This window comes from Schistocerca cancellata, chromosome 9 (assembly GCF_023864275.1).
Source record: "Schistocerca cancellata isolate TAMUIC-IGC-003103 chromosome 9, iqSchCanc2.1, whole genome shotgun sequence".
In the NCBI taxonomy this organism is placed as follows: Eukaryota; Metazoa; Arthropoda; class Insecta; order Orthoptera; family Acrididae; genus Schistocerca; species Schistocerca cancellata.
The window spans coordinates 111378772-111391265 of NC_064634.1; positions in this window are offsets into that span (position 1 = coordinate 111378772).

Below are 12494 nucleotides of genomic sequence, written 5' to 3' on the forward strand. Positions count from 1 at the left end.
AGCTCATTTATATATATTGTGAAAAGCAATGGTCCCATAACACTCCCCTGTGGCACGCCAGAGGTTACTTTAACGTCTGTAGACGTCTCTCCGTTGATAACAACATGCTGTGTTCTGTTTGCTAAAAACTCTTCAATCCAGCCACACAGCTGGTCTGATATTCCGTAGGCTCTTACTTTGTTTATCAGGCGACAGTGCGGAACTGTATCGAACGCCTTCCGGAAGTCAAGAAAAATAGCATCTACCTGGGAGCCTGTATCTAATATTTTCTGGGTCTCATGAACAAATAAAGCGAGTTGGGTTTCACACGATCGCTGTTTCCGGAATCCATGTTGATTCCTACATAGTAGATTCTGAGTTTCCAAAAACGACATGATACTCGAGCAAAAGACATGTTCTAAAATTCTACAACAGATCGACGTCAGAGATATAGGTCTATAGTTTTGCGCATCTGCTCGACGACCCTTCTTGAAGACTGGGACTACCTGTGCTCTTTTCCAATCATTTGGAACCTTCTGTTCCTCTAGAGACTTGCGGTACACGGCTGTTAGAAGGGGGGCAAGTTCTTTCGCGTACTCTGTGTAGAATCGAATTGGTATCCCGTCGGGTCCAGTGGACTTTCCTCTGTTGAGTGATTCCAGTTGCTTTTCTATTCCTTGGACACTTATTTCAATGTCAGCCATTTTTTCGTTGGTGCGAGGATTTAGAGAAGGAACTGCAGTGCGGTCTTCCTCTGTGAAACAGCTTTGGAAAAAGGTGTTTAGTATTTCAGCTTTACGCTTGTCATCCTCTGTTTCAATGCCATCATCATCCCGGAGTGTCTGGACATGATGTTTCGAGCCACTTACTGATTTAACGTAAGACCAGAACTTCCTAGGATTTTCTGTCAAGTCGGTACCTAGTATTTTACTTTCGAATTCACTGAACGCTTCACGCATAGCCCTCCTTACGCTAACTTTGACATCGTTTAGCTTCTGTTTGTCTGAGAGGTTTTGGCTGCGTTTAAACTTGGAGTGAAGCTCTCTTTGCTTTCGCAGTAGTTTCCTAACTTTGTTGTTGTACCACGGTGGGTTTTTCCCGTCCCTCACAGTTTTACTCGGCACGTACCTGTCTAAAACGCATTTTACGATTGCCTTGAACTTTTTCCATAAACACTCAACATTGTCAGTGTCGGAACAGAAATTTTCGTTTTGATCTGTTAGGTAGTCTGAAATCTGCCTTCTATTACTCTTGCTAAACAGATAAACCTTCCTCCCTTTTTTTATATTCCTATTAACTTCCATATTCAGGGATGCTGCAACGGCCTTATGATCACTGATTCCCTGTTCTGCACTTACAGAGTCGAAAAGTTCGGGTCTGTTTGTTATCAGTAGGTCCAAGATGTTATCTCCACGAGTCGGTTCTCTGTTTAATTGCTCGAGGTAATTTTCGGATAGTGCACTCAGTATAATGTCACTCGATGCTCTGTCCCTACCACCCGTCCTAAACATCTGAGTGTCCCAGTCTATATCTGGTAAATTGAAATCTCCACCTAAGACCATAACGTGCTGAGAAAATTTATGTGAAATGTATTCCAAATTTTCTCTCAGTTGTTCTGCCACTAATGCTGCTGAGTCGGCGGGTCGGTAAAAGGAGCCAATTATTAACCTAGTTCGGTTGTTGAGTGTAACCTCCACCCATAATAATTCACAGGAACTATCCACTTCTACTTCACTACAGGATAAACTACTACTAACAGCGACGAACACTCCACCACCGGTTGCATGCAATCTATCCTTTCTAAACACCGTCTGTGCCTTTGTAAAAATTTCGGCAGAATTTATCTCTGGCTTCAGCCAGCTTTCTGTACCTATAACGATTTCAGCTTCGGTGCTTTCTATCAGCGCTTGAAGTTCCGGTACTTTACCAACGCAGCTTCGACAGTTTACAATTACAATACCGATTGCTGCTTGGTCCCCGCATGTCCTGACTTTGCCCCGCACCCGTTGAGGCTGTTGCCCTTTCTGCACTTGCCCGAGGCCATCTAACCTAAAAAACCGCCCAGCCCACGCCACACAACCCCTGCTACCCGTGTAGCCGCTTGTTGCGTGTAGTGGACTCCTGACCTATCCAGCGGAACCCGAAACCCCACCACCCTATGGCGCAAGTCGAGGAATCTGCAGCCCACATGGTCGCAGAACCGTCTCAGCCTCTGATTCAGACCCTCCACTCTGCTCTGTACCAAAGGTCCGCAGTCAGTCCTGTCGACGATGCTGCAGATGGTGAGCTCTGCTTTCATCCCGCTAGCGAGACTGGCAGTCTTCACCAAATCAGATAGCCGCCGGAAGCCAGAGAGGATTTCCTCCGATCCATAGCGACACACATCATTGGTGCCGACATGAGCGACCACCTGCAGATGGGTGCACCCTGTACCCTTCATGGCATCCGGAAGGACCCTTTCCACATCTGGAATGACTCCCCCCGGTATGCACACGGAGTGCACTTTGGTTTTCTTCCCCTCCCTTGCTGCCATATCCCTAAGGGCCCCATTACGCGCCTGGCGTTGGAGCTCCCAACTACCAGTAAGTCCACCCTCTGCGACTGCCCGGATCTTGCAGACTGAGGGGCAACCTCTGGAACAGGACAAGCAGCCATGTCAGGCTGAAGATCAGTATCAGCCTGAGACAGAGCCTGAAACCGGTTCGTCAGACAAACTGGAGAGACCTTCCGTTCAGCCCTCCGGAATGTCTTTCGCCCCCTGCCACACCTTGAGACGACCTCCCACTCTACCACAGGTGAGGGATCAGCCTCAATGCGGGCAGTATCCCGGGCAACCACAGTCGTAGTCCGATCGGGGGATGCGTGGGACGAGCTGGCCGTCCCCGACAAACCCCCATCCGGACCCCCACAGTGATGCCCATTGGCAACAGCCTCAAGCTGTGTGACCGAAGCCAACACTGCCTGAAGCTGGGAGCGAAGGGATGCCAACTCAGCCTGCATCCGAACACAGCAGTTGCAGTCCCTATCCATGCTAAAAACTGTTGTGCAAAGAACGTCTGAACTAATCTACAGAGAGCGCAAACAAAACGACACAAAATTGAAACGGTTATTAAAATACAAGATTGCCTAGTAAATGCAGTAATGCTGCCACTTGTGCACTGCTGACACACTGCTCGGCGGCGGAAGGAGACTACGCGATTTAACACTATTCGAGTACTAAAACGTGATGCTACAACTCTCAAATACTATGATACGCCCGAAATTTATGAATTAAACAATGCAAGTACCAAAAACACGCAAAGAAATTAAGAATTAAACTATGTAACAAATGAGTGAGCTAGGAGTATACGACTTGCTGCTGCAGCTGCTTATCCAACGGCGGCAGGGAGCACACTGACTGTGACCAACCGACACTGGCCGTTCAAAACAAAAACAGATGACAGACGACTACGCGAATTTACACTATTCAGGTACTAAAACGCGATGCTACAACTCTCAAATACTATAATACGCCCGAAATTTATGAATTAAACAATGCAAGTACCAAAAACACGCAAAGAAATTAAGAATTAAACTATGTAACAAATGAGTGAGCTAGGAGTATACGACTTGCTGCTGCAGCTGCTTATCCAACGGCGGCAGGGAGCACACTCATATCTCCGATCAACAATGGGACAGAAGCGATTGAACAACTTGGCTGTTCTTCATGCCCACCGAGACGTTTTGGATGAACTGAATATCTGACCAGTCATCAATGACTTCATATTCAGTAATCCAGTCAGACGGTCGACATTTACACCTTTCTAAAGACACTCTAGCCCTAATAATGGCGTTGGAGCAATATTAAAAATCTTTATAAAATAGAGAATTAAATACATAAATAATGTTAAATTTTCAGTTTCGAAGTATTAGTACTAGTTTAGTTCAAAATGGTTCAAATGGCTCTGAGCACTATGGGACTCAACTTCTGAGGTCATTAGTCCCCTAGAACGTAGAACTAGTTAAACCTAACTAACCTAAGGACATCACAAACATCCATGCCCGAGGCAGGATTCGAACTTGCGACCGTAGCGGTCTTTCGGTTCCAGACTGCAGCGCCTTTAACCGCACGGCCACTTCGGCCGGCCACTAGTTTAGTACTGTATTACTACAATACTGTATTAGTTATTTTCAAATACCTAAATATTTTTAGGGGGTAAAACCCAATTAAAACCCGTTCTTAACATATTTTTTGACTGAAAGTATTAGGCATACTGTATCAACTTTATTAACTGTATTAAAGCATTAACTTTAAGATATAGTTTTTATTTAATGAACCCTGAGCCTTATTCAAAGTAAACTTAAATTAGCTATTTCACTTATTAATCAAAGTGCCATTACTGTGCAACAGTAATATTTTATGTTTTATTCTTTTAAGGATTGTTTAGGATTTATTTAAATGTAATTTCAGTCTTTTCAGAGCTATATATTCACTGCTCTATAATAGCCTATGAGCATGATTATTACTGTAAATTAAATTAGCTTTTCACGAAAATACCATGCGTGTTTATGTTTCGTTTCTTTTTTCAAAGCCAAAAAAATGTGGAGGCGAGTCGAGTTTCCTAGAGTGTCAAGTTATCGAGAGTCCAGTTTTCGTGGTTCTAATAATGATCGTATGACTCGAAAATGCTTAAAAAAACTTTAAAACTCACTATTTTTCATCTAAAATTTAGGAAAATTTCCCGGGGCAAGAACCCCAGTATGGGCCCCCCAGATATGTTTTATAAGTCGGCGCCCCTGCAGCGGCAAATCACAAAGTTTTCATTTCTTCTCCCTGGACTTTAATCCCTACTCCCAATTTTTCATTTGTTTCCTTTTTGATTGCTCAATACACAGTTTGAATAACACTGGGGATAGGCTACAGCTCTGTCTCACTCCCTTCTCAACCACTGCTTCCCTTTCCTGCCCTTCGACTCTTATAATTGACATTTGGTTTCCTTACAAACTGTAAATAGCCTTTCGCTCCCTGTATTTTACCCGTGCCACCTTTAGAATTTGAAAGAGAGTATTTCAGTCGGCATTGTACAAAACTTTCTCTAAGTCTACAGATGCTATAAGTTGTAGGGTCAGTATTACCTAGCGTGTTTCCGCATTTCTCCAGATGCCAAACTGATTTCCTCCGGGGTCGGCAGTTTTTCCATTTTCCTGTGAATAATTCGTGATAGTATTTTGCAAATACGATTTATTAAACTGATAGTTCGGTAATATACATACTTGTCAGCACCTTCTTTCTTGGGAGTAGGAATTACTACATTCTTCTTGAAGTCCGAGGGTATTTCGCCTGTCTCGTACATCTTGCACACCAGACTGACTAGTTCTGTAATGGCTGGCTCTCGTAACGCTATCAGTAATTCTGAAAGAGTGTCATCTACTCCTGCGGCTTGTTTTGACATAGGCCTTTCAGTGCTCTATCACATTCATCTAGCAGTATCATATCTCCCATCTCATCTTCATCTACGCCCTCTTCCATTTCTATAATACTGTCGTCAAGTACATCTCCCTTGTAGAGACCCGCTATATATTCCTCCCAACTTTCAACTTTCCCTACTTTGCTTAGTTTGCTTGGTTTTTCATCTGATCTTTTCATATTCATACACCTGCTTCTTTTTTCTCCAAAGGTCTTTTTAATTTTCCAGCAGGCAGTATCTAGCTTCCCACTAGTGATATATGCTTTTACATCCTTGCATTTATCGTTTAGCCATTCCTGCTTAGCCATTTTGCACTTCCCGTCAATCTTATTTTTAGATGTTTGTATTTCCTTTCGCCAGCTTCATTAAATGTATTTTTATATTTTTCTCCTTTCGTGAATTGAATTCAATATCTCCTGTGTTATCCTAGGATTTCTACTAGGCTTTGCGTTTTGGTGTCTCAAAGCTACCCATTCGTCTTCTACTGTATTCATTTCCCCCTTCTTTGTCAGTAGTTGCCTAGTGCTCCATCTGAAGTTCTCAACAACCTTGAGCTCTTTCACCTTATCCAGGTTCCATCTCTTTAATTTCTTATCTTTTTGCAATTCCTTCAGTTTTAATCTACGATTCATTACCAATTGTGACGTGAGTCCACAACTGCACCTGTAAGTATAACCTTCTTTCATGATTCTTAAATCAATTGTTGCTGATGATTAAATTATGCTTTATGCAAAATTCTACTAGGCGCTTCCGCTCTCATTCCTTTCCCCCAGGTCCATATTCACCTACGACTTTTCTTTCTCTTCCTTTTCCTGCAGTCGAATTCCATTCCCACATAGCAGTTAAATTTTCGTCTCCCTTAACTATCTGAATAATTTATTTTATCACATGATAGAGCTTATATTTCTTCAATCTCTTCTTACATTTGCGGAGCTAGTTGGCATATAAACTTTTTCTGGGTGTGGGCTTCGTTTCTACCTTTGTCTCGATAATGCATACAGTATGCTGATCATACTGCCTCACCCTCATTCCTATTTTCTTACTCTTTACTCAACCAATTCCTGCATTATCCCCACTGGATTTTATATTAATAACCCTGTATTCACCTGACCAGAAGTCCGGTTGCTCCTGTCCTGCCACGGAACTTCGCTAACTTCCACTATAATTTTAATCTATCCATTTCCCTTTTTTAATTGTCTAACCTACCTAAGCGATTAAGGGATCTAACATACAACTCTCTGATGCATAGAACGCCAGTTACTTTCTCCTGATAACGACGTCCTCCTGAGCTGTCCCCGCCAAGAGATCCGAATGTAATATTTTACCCAAGAGGACTCCATCATCATTTAACTACACAGTAAAGCTTCATGCCCTCGGGAAAAATTTCGGCTGAGGTTTCGGCTTGTTCTGAGGTGTTCGCAGTACCAGTACAGCAGATCCTTTTTGGTTGATGTAGAATAATTTTATAATTAGAGAGCTTGTTACTGCCACTCTTGTCAAATGAAGATACTAAGAACTCTAAAAAGTAAACAAATAAATTTCGCATTCGTTGTATATAGGCTGCCCTCTAGGAGCTTGTTCGAAAAATAATTACTATGTTGTTACGGAGGTGGTGGACGCCGTTCCAAAGATGTATCAGCAGGGCGATTTCCAAAGAAATGGCGGTGAATATCTATAGGTGATGTTCAGCAGGCGATATTCCGTAGACGAACGAAGTTGTAGGTTACTATGGAGATGGTAGACGCCGATGTCGGGTGGTTTCTATTATAGCGGCCACAACCATCGACAGATGGATCGTAGTAGAGAATGTCGTCTATTGGACGCAACCTATCGATACTATCTCTTTGAAAATCGCCCTGCTGGTGCATCTTTGGGATGGCGTCGACTCTCTCCATATAAATTAACAACATCGAAATTATTTTTCCAGCATGCCAGTAGAGGGCAACCTATAAACAATGAATGCGATGGTTATTTGTTTCCATTTTAAAGTTCTTATTATATGTATGTGACAATAATTTCTCTAACAAGCGTTGCTAGAAAATTACTCCACGAAATGTGTTCTGTTTACTAATGATGTTCTGTTTACTAATGAGTATGTCTTTTTGTACACAATTCTTTCGACGTATACTTGATTGCCTTACGCTGCCATCATGCTGTCAGCTGTAGGTGGAGACTGCAGCATTTAAAAATATCTGCGCTGTTCTCTCCAGCGACTGACTAGCGTCACTGAACGGACTCTGCTCCATGTAGACCCATTGTCCATCAACTTGGATGTATCTGTGCTTCGTAATTTTATAGCTAATTTTAAGTTCTTTCTATGTACCCCTCTAATTTAAATCCTGTATCGTATTACAGTTTCGAAGGTCTGAAGATGATCATGTCATAATCGAAAGCGATAACCTTGTAATAAAAGTGCCTTTGCGATCTAGACTGTTTTATAATCAATTTCAAATATTCTATTTTGATCGCTGACTTTCAACAGGTATATTTAAAAAAATTATAATTTTACACTTGTTCTATTCCCAGTTCTGCCTTCGGCTCCTCCACTTCTGCCAACATTTCTTTCTTGTTTTCTCCTTTTGTGATTTATATTTCTAAATCGTTTTCAGCTTCTCGAATCCAACTTCTTATTAATTTCTTCCAGAGATACTTCAACACATCTTTTGTTAACCTGTTGTTCGTCCTCTGTAAATGACCAAAAACTATCGGTTTCTATTCCCCATTGTTTGTGCTATTTTCTGTCGCTCGATATTTATGGTATCACTGCTTTTTAAATCGAGGTCGTCTGTGTTTCTTATTGAACCTAAAATTTTCGCAAAAGGCAGAACCCCCTCTTGTGTACGTCTCTGCGTCTGCTCCTGAGTCATTACCCAGCAATTCATATTGATCTGTTTGGCACAGGCATCATACGTTGGGACTGCAGGAAGTAAGTCACAAACGTCGCCCCACACTAAGACCACTGCGCAACAAGAGTGGCGGACTGTCAGAAGGCAGAGTACCATGTTCTTTCGGGTTTCCTGCAGACACCGTTATGCTGCAGTGCGTACTATAGCAGCTGCGGTCACAGTGGAAGAGCAGTGGCGCGGCTGTGTACTCCGTAGTTGAACCAAGCCAGACAGTACGATTCCTGTGAGCAAAACGTCTAAATTGCCCACATATTGACCGTGAAGTTCCGGTGGTATGTGGACCAAATACATGGTCGCAACCAGCCGTAGTGACACAGTGCCGACAGAGGTGACACGGTGTAGCACGGACTTGGGTGACGTCGATCGACAAATCCAGATCTGGCACCGTGGGATTTACAAGGCTGACAGGACGTTTTACGATAAGGGCGTTCACACAGCGGTTCTCGAATGGTCAACGGGAAGATTTGTATCGCCGAGGAATTGAACAAGTGGTAGATAGTTGTAACTGTTGTTTACAGAGGCTCCATGAGTACGTTGACACATTATGTCACGTATCTACATCATCTACATCATACTCCGCAAGTCAACTAATGATGTGTGGCGAAGGGTACTTTTTGAACCAGTAACTGAGCCTTCCAAACTTGTTCTACTCGCTAATACCGCGTGGGAAGAATGATTGTCAGTAGTAGATATGATACTGCGAGTGAAATTTTACAGAGCATTTAAACATCTAAGTCGAAACTAGGCCCCTGGAGTAGACAACGTTCCATTAGAGCTACTTACAGCCTTCCGAGAGCCAGCAATGACGAAACTCTTCCATCTGGTGAGCAAGATGTATGAGACAGATGAAATACCGTCAGACTCATAGAAGCGACCTCGGGGAAGATCAGTTCGGATTCCGGAGAAATGTGGGAACAAGCGAGGCAATACTGACCCTACGACCTCTCATAGAAGACAGGTTAAGGAAAGGCAAATCTACGTTTATACCATTAAGAGAAAGCTTTTGACGGTGTTGACTGGAATATTGACTTTCAAATTCTAAAGGTGTCGGCGCAAAATACAGGGAGCGAAAGGCTATTTACGACTTGTACAGAAATCAGGCGGCATTTACAAGAGTCGACGGGGATGAAAGGGAAGTAGTGGTTGAGAATTGAGTGAGACAGGATTGTAACCTATCCACGATCTCATTCAGTCTGTATATTAGCAAGCAGTAAAGGAAATAAAAAAAAACTGGAGTAGAAATTAAAGTGCAGGGAGAAGAAATAATATACGCCGGCCGCGGTGGCCGTGCGGTTCTGGCGCTGCAGTCCGGAACCGCGAGGCTGCTACGGTCGCAGGTTCGAATCCTGCCTCGGGCATGGGTGTGTGTGATGTCCTTAGGTTAGTTAGGTTTAAGTAGTTCTAAGTTCTAGGGGACTTATGACCTAGGATGTTGAGTCCCATAGTGCTCAGAGCCATTTGAACCATTTTTTTGAAGAAATAATAGCTTCGAGGTTTCCCGATGACATTGTAATTAGGTCAGAGACAGCAAAGCACTTGCAAGGGCAGCTGAACGGAATGAACAGTGTCTTGAAAGGAGGGTATAAGATGAAAATCATCAACAACAAAACTATGATAATGAATGTACTCGAATTAAGTGCGATGTTACTGGGGAAATTAGATTAGGAAACGAGACAGTGAAAGAAGCAGATGCGCTTTGGTATTTGGATGGTAAAATGACTGATGATGGTCGAAGTAGAGAGGATATAAAATGTAAACTGCCCATGGTAAGAAAAGCGCTTCTGAAGAAGAGAAATTTGTTCATGTCGTGTCAAGAAGTCTTTCCTGAAAATATTTGTATGGAGTGTAGTCATGTATGGAAGTGAAACATGGACGATAAACAATTTACACAAGAATAGAACAGAAACTTATGAAATGTGGTACTACAGAAGAATGCTGGAAATTGGATGGGTAGATTACGTAACTAATGAGGAGGTACTGAACAGAATTGGGGAGAAGAGGAATTTGTGGCACAACCTGACTAGAAGAAGGGATCGGTTGGTAGGACACATTTTAGAGATCAAGAAATCACCAGCTTAGGACTGAAGGGAAGATCGGGGGGTAAAATCGTAGAGGGAGACAAAGACATGACTGTGGTAAGCAGATTCAGGCTGTAGATTGCCGTACTTACTTGAAGATGAACATTCTTGCGCAGGATAGACTAGCATGGAGAGCTGCATCAAACCAGTTTTTGGACTAAAGGTCACAACAACAACATTTCAGCTAGTTAAATGTAAACTTGATGTAGCTAAAGGGAATTCGGTGGCGCCGCACGTGTCTTTCATAGAATAGATTAACAGTTAATTGCATCTAACCGAAATTTCATACGTTTTCTGACACATACTATTGCAAAAGCGAAGTTTTAGTGTCCCATGTTGGTCAAACAAACAATTAATATTTAGGGGTAATTTTGTGATCTCACCGAGAATATTATCAGCCCAGAGCCGGGCGGTCACACTGATCTGTGCTGTCAGTTCGCAAACTCGTCCTTCAGGTGACTCGGAATTCTAACTCTGTCGCATAAATTCTCCATTACTTATTGACTACACCGTTAATCAAAGAAAGAAATGGATGTCGTGTGTACTTCCCACAGGCAACATTTCCGTACACGTCGAAAAGTCACCATGTATATAGATAGTATCGAAACATAAGGTGAGAACTGTTGTAAAAGTACTCGTAAGCAGCACTTCAAGTAAGATTTGTGGGTGGTTAAACCGCTCTGCCGCGTATCATTGCAGATCGACAGTACAGACTACGACAAAATACCACTGGTTGTCATTTTCTGTGACCTATCTCCGCGATTTGTTCTTTAACTCAGGAAACGGTCTGGCCCAACTTCCACTTATCCTCGTAGATAAACTGAGGCTTTATGGAACTGACGGTACAGCCAGTCAATGAATAATGTCATTCTCCAATAAAAAGAATACACAAGGTTCTAAATAATAATTCAATGAACGTAACCAGGATAGATTCTTCTGACTCAAGCGAAATCACTTGTGAGGTTCCACAAGGTTCAATTGTAGGTCCTCTGTTGTTTCTCACATATGTAAATGAGCTACTGTCTTTTTTTCAGGCAACACTGATATTTTAAGGAATCCAAACAAACAAACATACATCAACGGTGTAGTCAATAATTAAAGGAAAATTTATTTATTTAAATGAACCAGCTTTGGAAACCACCCACAACCAAATCAAAAGCTGCTTCCAGACTTCGGAACAAGCGTTGACGCAGGAGATACCCCACGTTAGTATCGATAGCAGCCGACTCATGCATACACGACAAGGTATGCCACGTTAACAGGATTCTTGGGACTGTGTGAACCACAGCGTCCTGATTATGGGATGTGTCAGTACATACAATACTAATTAGGAAATTTATAAACAAAAATATTAAGAAGGAACTGATAACTGTGAGGCAACGTAAGAATAAATAACGAACTGCAGAGAAAACTTCTGAACTGCTGCAAGGAACTGCTCCACAGAGTAAGAGTAATATGTCACAAGGAAACTACTAAACTTGGATTTGAATAGTTGGGGTTCATCACTCAATTTTCTCAGCTCTGTTGGAAACCTACTGAAAATTAAACCTGCCGAATATTTCATGTTCTCGAAAGTATTCTGAAAACTGCCTATCTCAGCTTCAAAATCACAACACATTCGATTCTGGACATGTAGAGGCACTATACCAGTGATGAATGTAACACATGATAAGGAAGTGGTAAGTAAGGTGTTAATTTCAAAACATTTAGATGCCCATATTGATGGGGATTTAAAATGGAAAGAAACACATTTGTGGACTCTTCAGTCGCATTTTTACTTGGGGAGACACAAATCAGTAAGTTAACATATTTTTCATATTTTCCTTCAGTGGTGTCATATGGAATTATGTTCTGGGGTTACTCATATATACAAAAAAGTGTCCATTGCACGATAACATGCTGTGAGGATAATATGTGGTGCTCACCCGCAATCATCTTGTAGATATCTCTTTCAGGAGTTAGACATTTTGACTACTGCATCATTGTATGTTTAATTCCTCATGAAGTTCGTTGTAAACATCCTGCCGCAGTTCAAAAGGGACGATAACGGACTTAAATAAATACAACACCAGAAGAAAAATTTA